Source organism: Phoenix dactylifera, chromosome 11 (assembly GCF_009389715.1).
Source record: "Phoenix dactylifera cultivar Barhee BC4 chromosome 11, palm_55x_up_171113_PBpolish2nd_filt_p, whole genome shotgun sequence".
NCBI classification, from domain to species: Eukaryota; Viridiplantae; Streptophyta; class Magnoliopsida; order Arecales; family Arecaceae; genus Phoenix; species Phoenix dactylifera.
The window spans coordinates 27798622-27807839 of record NC_052402.1 but is presented as its reverse complement, the minus strand read 5'-3'; positions in this window follow the sequence as shown (position 1 = coordinate 27807839).

The following is a 9218-nucleotide window of genomic DNA, read 5'->3' as shown; positions in this document are numbered from 1 at the left end:
CACCTATCGGAGTCGACTCGCGTTCCACTGGAGACTGGAGTCGACTCGAATCTCAGACCCGAAAACTGTTCTCTGACTTTTCTGCCTGTGACTGCTTGGAGTCGACTCTTACTTCCTTGGAGTCAACTCGGTGAACATCGGAGTCGACTCGCGCACTTCGGGAGTCGACTCGCTGACAGGTTCTGAGTTGAAGCTTTCTGTCCTTCTGTCTGTTCTCAGTCGGAGTCGACTCATACTTATCTGGAGTCGACTCGAGCTCGTGCCAGTGAACTTGATACGCTTGGAGTCGACTCGTGATACTCGGGAGTCGACTCGAGTCTCAGACATTGGTTCAAACAGACTCCTTAACTTATCCAAAAATTATGAACCAAGTCTTGGGACACTTAGACAGGATTTTCACTGAAACACTCAATTGAATTCATTAGTAATCAAAAGATATACTCAAATGCTTTGAGCTCATCAAAATCAAATGGGGTTTTAATCAATCACTCCACATAAAGTCGTCATTGGGTTATCACCTAACAGTTATTGGTGCCCAACCCCACCTTTACCCTACAACATCTCATGTCTAATAGAGAGGTCCAGTTCCCCGATGCAACTTGCCCACTGTGTCCAGCCGAGACAAATCAACACCGAAAAGACCTTAGCAGCTCTACTACGGTGGAAGATCTATGGACTTAATATTGCATAATCAAGTCTTAGTGTTTGCAACTTGAGTTCTTCATAAGAGGTAATCGAACAATTGGCCAGATAAGCAGGTGGGAGGCTCTCCTTACTCAGAGAGTAAGGTCCTAATTAAGTAACCACCTTTTAGGCTTGCCTAGACACCAATTAGATCAATTAATCTAATATGACTAACTCATGTTGGTTCACCCTTGACTGATTAGAGAGGTTTCGATTTAGGTCTCATTCGATCGCGTATTCACATCTCATGCAAATATAAATCTACCCGCATAAACATAAGATTAAACATCCAGGCATTTATCAAAAATAAAATTAAATGGTGATGATCATGGATCCAGGATGGGGTCATTTTACAAGCACATGCACGTCAATTAGTTTGATCGTCTTCAACTCTTGACTTGATCTTGATCCCTTAGGTCCAATTGTGATCAACTCCTTAATCCATCTTCAATCAACCCTTGATCTCGATCCGCCCATCTTGAGCTTATTGATGTACATATCGATCAACCATCGACGTGCAACATACATCACAGAATACATCCCAGATTGCTTTAAAAAATTAAATAAAAATAAAAATAAAATCACAACCCTTTTTCATGAGACACGCAGGTTTCTAATACATGAATTTAAGATGCACACAGTGAAAAATTAAAATTACATGTATCACAGAACATCGCAGAACATTTCAGCACATTCATAAGGGTCTATCCATGATCATCACCATACGCATCTCATGCATAAAAATTATTTTCAGATCTGATATTTAACTGATTATTTCATCTCGTGACTTGCTGATTATGCAAGATATGATTTTAAATATTTGTAATCACATTATCAAAGCATTAGATCATTAATCTAAACATCCAATAATTAGTATGCAGAAAAATCAGCAAGCTGAAAATTCTGCATACATAAATTTCAGCAAGCATAATCCCTTAAATTTCAGATCTAAAATGCCTTGAAAAATTTAATTCTAATCTTAATCTATATAACCATGGCTCTGATAACACTGTTAGGATCCCTCATATGCCATGAAAATTTTGAAATAATTTTCAGATTACAGCAGAAAAATATATGCGGGATCCGTTCATCGCATAAACGTGTTTTAAAACCTTTCGTTTGTAGATAGATTAGAATTAAATTATTTTAAACCATTTTAAAATCATTAAGAAGATCAGATATTCACCTTGTGCGGGTAGATGGTCTCCGCAAATCTGATTCAGGTGGTATCAGAACAAATTAGGATTTCAAGAATCCTACTCCAAGTAGAACTCATGATCAAGTCCAATTAATTAAATTAAATTGCAATCCGATTGCAATTATTTCTTCTTCTAACCACTAACTCTTAGCGGATTATCCATTTATCAATCTAATTGATTATTTGTGATTCTTAATCACATTCAACCATTAGATCGGTCAATACCTCTAATGTGTGTGACCCCATAGGTTCTATTCTGACTGGTAGTGAGATATATTACGATCTCTATCACAATATCATTGAAAACTCCTTTCAATGGGTTGAAACAATTTCAACTCAACTCACCAGGGATCATCGACCATCGATATGATCCTTGTGAGTCTCACCATCCACCAGTGACACCTAGCAGTATGTAGTGGCTACCCAGCAGAATAGAATAATGAACCTCTAGATGCAGTTATCGTATGATACAGTCCTTCTATCATGGATCCCTACAGACCGGAGGTCATGGATAACTTGTCAAATCCCGTCGTCTGTCATATGTCTAGATTTATTCGACTTGAATTCGAGAGTAGAAAACTCTTTTCCACTATATATTCTGCCCTAGCCAAGGTCTTAGAACTCAGTCTTATAAATCACATAGGATCTCTCCTCATCTATCAAGATTTTTTAGATTACATGTAAGTGTGTACCCTACTCCTACAGTAAACCTACTGCAGCCAATCTACACAACAAGGACCCATATGACTAGAGACCATGTATATGTGCAGTCAAACTACAATAATCTCACTGTGAATAGCCGAAGCACCAGGTCAAAGGACCAGTCACACCACTGCAACACCAAGCAAGTCACTGACGAGTGGATAGACATCCAAGTGACTTCTTGTCTTGGTCACGCTCAGTATCCTTGTTCTCTAACAAGCACCTGCACTATCACTTCAGTGTCCCTACACTGTGAACTCGAGTCTCGTCCATCCATAAGAAAAGCAATATGTGCACTGATCGGATCGATTACCGTCCTCGTGATGATCCATTGATCAGGAGCATTTAGAAATTAATCACCAATGATACATAGCTCAAATTCTCAACTCTTGAGAATATGTATCATCATCTTATTAATTCTTTGGACGATTCATAGACACATAAACAATATGAACAAAAGATGCCCATTTATTATTTAATAATAATAAAATCAAGTACAAATTTATGTCCCAGAATTAATAATGTGTCCGCTAGATTGGCTCTAGGGTATACATCTAACAGACCTATCACAAGTAATTTAAATAGAGAAAAACAAGTAACTAAATAAATAGCTAGAATCCTACTAAAATAATAAGATACTCAAACTTAAATAATTTATATCATTTGATTCAATTTATAAAATTATGTAAATTAGTTTAAAATTACTATCCACGTGCTAGAATTCTTAATGAGCAGCTGGCTCCTTTGATTGTTGAATGGTTCTAGATCCAAATCCAAACTGAATATCAAATTTTAGCTAAAGACATCGTCCAAAGCAATTCTAGCCAACTCTGGGTTAGATTTGATTGAAGTCTTATAATATTCAAACATGAAATTTTAGCATTTGACATTTTTAATATAAGCCATTGTAAGGTTTGTAGCCATATTCTTGGATGGATTCAACTGGGTCGTAGCTGCTTTACTCAAATGCTGATATCGGTTTAATGATGAAATGGAGACTAGAGGGAGAACAAATAAGAGAAAAAGGATTTAAGGAAGAAAGAAATCAATAAAATGGTACAACAGTCAACCAGCCTTCTCAATGCTTTCACATGCATGCCTACGTGGCATGTGAAAGATTTTTCATTCGCCACAAGAGCAGGTGCATTCCTAAATATCAACTGCATGAATAGTTCGTATTCTCTATGTCATATATCATAATGATTGATGTAGACACAGGTAAACTTTGTCCGTCTTTTGCATTTCTCTATATGACTTTCTCAAGATCAAGGCGAAGATGGGTTTGGATATGGTAACCTTGATTCCATCGATCATGCATCAATTGCATAATTTGTAGCCTAATATGATTAACCATATGAGGTACAAAATGATGCCAAGTCTCTAGAATCCAGCTGTTAAAACATTCTGCCACATTAGATATCATGATCCCCTATTACAAACCTAGGAAAAGCCTTCGCATGTATAAGAAAGTTTCTTATTTCTAGAGCATCCACTATTAGTTTGCTAATTAGTTTCGAAAAAACATTCAGCCTTGGAGTATGGACGATATTATTTAATAAATCAAGCAGCCTCTTTCTCTCAACTGCATAATAATGGACAAGCACCTACATGAGCAATTATCAAAAGATATGAGGCCAACACTACCATAATGTATATGGATAATTTAAAGCTGGAGCTTACCATTTTGAAAAATGATGCTACAAGCCTGATTGTTAAAGTTGTCTTTTATATAATCGATACAATATAAGTGGTAAATATCAAGAAAGTACTTTGGCACTATTTTGATAAGTTTCTAGTGCTTTCCCATCATAATCATAAACTACTGACCATGATAGTCATCACAAATATCTATTGCTCCTTGCAAAATCCGACAAAAACCACTTTCAATTGTTATCTATCTCTATATCAACCAAACCATATGCTATGGGGAATATATCATGAGTTGCATCATTACAAGTGGTGCTAAGTAGTACTATTCCATCCTTAAGCTTTATAAATATTCGATCCATGAAAATCAAAAATCTACTTCCTTTTACAAAACCATTGATTGAAGCATGAAATAAAATGACTAGGCTGACGAATTGACCTTCGTTGGTTTCATACTTCGCTATGTGGCTACGGTTGGTTTGAAGAATGACATCGCAATACTAGTGTATCTGGTCATAAGATAGTAACTTATGACCATAAAGTTCCTTTTTGGCCATCTCCATCCTATGTCAAGCTTGATAATATGGTAATTCCACATCATAATCTCAACGAATATCTTTTACTATATCTATTGGCCTATATAGTGGCATATCTTGAAGTTTATCTTTCATAATATTTGAAACTAATATTTCAAAGCCGTAGGATTGCAAACCTCCCCCGCATGTATGATCATGGTTCATTGTTTTAACAGCAAACTATCTTGATTCTTAAGTCGAGAAGCATGAATACTCCATCCACAACCCTTATATGCATATTCCACGATCACATGCTGATGGTCATTCTTCACATATATAAAATTTCTATAATTTGCATTGTAGAAATTACGAATTGTGTCACAAAGGATTTCTACACCCTTGAACTCTTGACCAACATTCTTATGGAGCACTTGCAAGCATCCAAAGTATTTTTTTGACTTGGTTCTTATTCAATTGTAACTCTTGTTTCTTCAACAAGTTGACCAAAATTACTTGAGTCGCCAAAGGAGGCAAAATAAGATGAGCTACTCTTTAGAGCATTTTTGCAATGGCATGTATGCTCAATATTCTAAGATGGCCCGCTATCCCTGCAACATAACAGGACAATTTCTTCAACATATTAACAAATGATTTTGCACTTAAAATTGATTGCATATATATATATATATATATATATATATATATATATATATATATATATATATCATAATTAGTGTGTACAAGCAGCCACTGGATATGCACAACAAGATTAATTAAAAAGTAGAATATCAAAAAAAGAAAAGTACCAATAATGTACATATCACCTCATGTTAATTACCATATTAGAACCTTATGGTTAATCCTGCAAAATTACGGACAATCATCTCAATTATTGCAACATATAACTTGATATTTGTTTCATACATATTCCTTATATTTTTATCAGCCATTGTAGAAGGTAGATGCTTCTACCTCCACTATTTCATTGTAAATATGATCAAGGGTTGTATCTTGTGAGATGGAAATGATGTGAGCGTTGCTGCCATAAGAGCACACGGCCATGGAAACCAAGCTGCTTAGGTCCTCTAGCCATGATCATTTGAATATTGGATGAGATTGTTTGAAGAGAAGGGGTGGATTTTTCTAGAGATTTCTCTCCCTGAAGGAGGAAAAGGTGATGGTGTAATATAGTCGGCTAGAATTTTATTTACGAATTTTTTAGATGAGGTAGGATAAAAGAATAGTGTAACAGAGTGGTGAGGGAATTCTTTACAGATTTTTAGTTGAAAGATAAAAGAAGAATGGTGAAATAGAGCATGTGAGAGATTTCTGTATAACATATTTTAATCATGGACCAAAAAAGAATGGTAAAACAAAGTGTGGAGAGTTTTTCTGCAGCTTTTTAATGATGTAGGAACAGAATATTGAAACAGAGTGGGAAGAGATTTTCTATAGATTTTTAATAACGTAGAAAAGGAGAATGAAGACATAGAGTTGGGAAGAATTTTCTACATTTTTTTTTTCGTTAACCGTAGATGAAAAGAGAATGGTGAAATAGAGTGAGGACTCTTTTTTAAGAACTTTTTTAGGGATTGATGGAATAAGCATAGGGATCTTTGAGGTGAGGGCTTCTTTCGAGGAAGAAGATGACCAAACGGAGAAGAAGGGATTTGGACATGTGTATTTCCTTAACGGAATGCCTAGATGATGCGCCATTATGGGAATCCTGGGCTGGGGGTATGATTGGTATTTTAACAATTATATCATGGGATTAGGAATTACGGAATAACTTGCCTTGTAGACCCAAAATAGAATTTCTAGTCAACAAGAATTTTTCGTTATACTGGAGTCCATGGAGGACCAGTAAATAAATAGCATAATTAATATTCCAAACTATGCAGAACATAGATCTAATTATATCCATGGACAAAACATAAAATACTAATTGTGACAGCCCAGCAAAAGACTAGATGTTATATTTTTCTTGTTAATGTTTTTTAAACATAAATCGTAAGAAGATTTCATGGTTGCCATGCTTGAAAGCTGAAGACTAGAAAGCCACTATACAGGATCATTTGCCCCCAATACATCATTTAATCTTATTAGCTAGACTCTCAAGGGGCCTTTAATGGTCTCTTGATTAATATTAGAATTCTCCTGGCCTTAATGGCTTTGATGCGGAGGAAAGTGTCCTGATTCATCAACACTTTAGATAATTTTGATGTTTATTTCTACTACCTTATGGATGACATCTTCTGCTAAATTCCACGATTTGTTTGACTCTTCTTGTTGATTCTTATCCAACTGGATTCTTTGAAAAGGTTTTATTCTTATCAGAATTTAGTTAACTAAGATTTGTTCTCTCGAGCACATATTTATGGATATATATACATATGTGTGTGTATGAATGTATACATAATATCTTTACATATTTCTTTAATATAGTTTCTGTTGCTAATTTATTACAATGAAACATGTATCTTTCCTATCATTTCAAGAAAGCTAAGTATAATATTTCCTTCCAAAGGAAAGAAAAATAAAAAGAGATTATATGATACTCTTTCATATTACGCGATTTGTAAGATTTCTCTATTTTATTTTTTTAAAGGAAAAAAATGGAAGGAAGGTGTACCCAAGATAAGCTAAGTCCTAATTTCGATGCACCAGCTCAAACTTGAAGCCTTGCAAAGGATAGGTGAAAATCTAAATATTATGTAAAAGGCCTTTTTTTTTCTTTTTAATCCGATTGGAGAGAAAAAAAAAAGTAATTCTTTCAACCCGCTCAAATTAAATCTCTTAAATTAAATAATAAATAATAAAAATTTCATAAAACAACACTCTAAGCTTGTTACTTTCATTAATTTTTCATGCTCCATAAGTTATGGTACATATCATTGTAGAAAGTAGAGTATATACTTTTTTTCTTTCACTCTCTATTTCGGGATTCTATTGGATGCAAAGCAGAGTATACATTTTGATTTCACTCCCTCTATTCCCATTCTCCAAGACTATAACATATGGATATTTATGCTAGATAGAACCTCCTTATTTGAGTTGGATTCTTCTTCTAGCTAAAATTAGATAAATTGCAAGTCCTACAAAGACTCCTTTGGTTCACAAGAGAAGGAGGGGGAAGTGTAGTTAACGAAAAAATTGAGAAATACCTTATATCTTGTTGGAGTTTTGAAAAAAAAAAGATGAAAAAATAGCTTTTGTTTTGAAAATAAGATTTCCACATTTTATAAAAGAGAAAAACCGATGTGCAACACGAGAAAGTCACTTTTCCATTAGCTAGGAAAGTCCTTTTTTTTTTTTTTTGCTAAAGCGAGTGAATCATACCAGACGAATACGGATGCACCCAATAAAATCAAAAAACAAAATACCTCAGAGTGCCAGAGGCAACTCTTCATCTCCAACCCACAGGGTACTACCCGAGTGACTAGCTACATAAGCAGCCACCCAGTCCGCGGCCCCATTAGCTTCACAGAAAACATACTTAGCCTGAAAATCTCCTCCATTCCTCACCATTGCCCAAATATCTCAAAGCAAAGGGTAGACACAACCGTTACCCCTTGTACCCTCTTGGATCCAGCTAATGGCCATGGCCAAGTTCCCCTCCAGGATGATGGAACTAGCCCGTAAAACACACCGAGCGTGACAAAAGCCCGCCCAAGCGGCCCTCAGCTATACACCTGGAACCGATATGTGAAAGAGTTGACGCCCCCTGTACCACGACTCTAACAGACGGGTCCCGAATAATAAAACCTGTGTCACCTCTCATACCACTGTCTAAGATAGACCCATCGAAGTTGACCTTGAGGAAACTCGGAGGTGGGGGCTCCTAGGTAAAAAATACCGTATGAGATGCTACCGAAGTAGAAAGGGAACCCCAGATGTCCGAGCTGTCAAGGTCTCTCCGACATATATGATGTACTTGATCTCCGCCACCTGCACACGAGCACTCTCCACCATAAATCTCAACGACATACTGCGTTCACCAAAGGTTAAGCAGGAAAGTCACTTTTCTATGGGTTGAAAATTGGAATAATTCTTTTCTAAAAGTATCCTTAAACTTTAAGTCTTTATCTTCATTAAGAGCCTAATAGGTATTTTATATAATTTGCTTTCAAAAATAGATATTCAACTAAATATAAGCCACTTGGAAATATAGCATTTTTTCTGGCTAACCAAACATGCAAAATCTTCTTTTCCGAGCATCATATACTCAAGCATCAACTTTTCAGAACAAATATTCCAATGAAGAAAAATTCTTTTTACTTAGATCCGATTCCTTTTCTGATTAGAGGGTTGAAAACTTCTCCTTTTAGGCTAATAAAATTCAATCTAAATAGGGTTGGATTCCTCTGCTAAAAATAATAAGAATATTTTAAAATTTTAAATTTAGACAAAAGCCAAATCTTGATTTCTAAACCATCAATTCCAAATTAGAAGCTACAGCTTCCTAAAGTTCC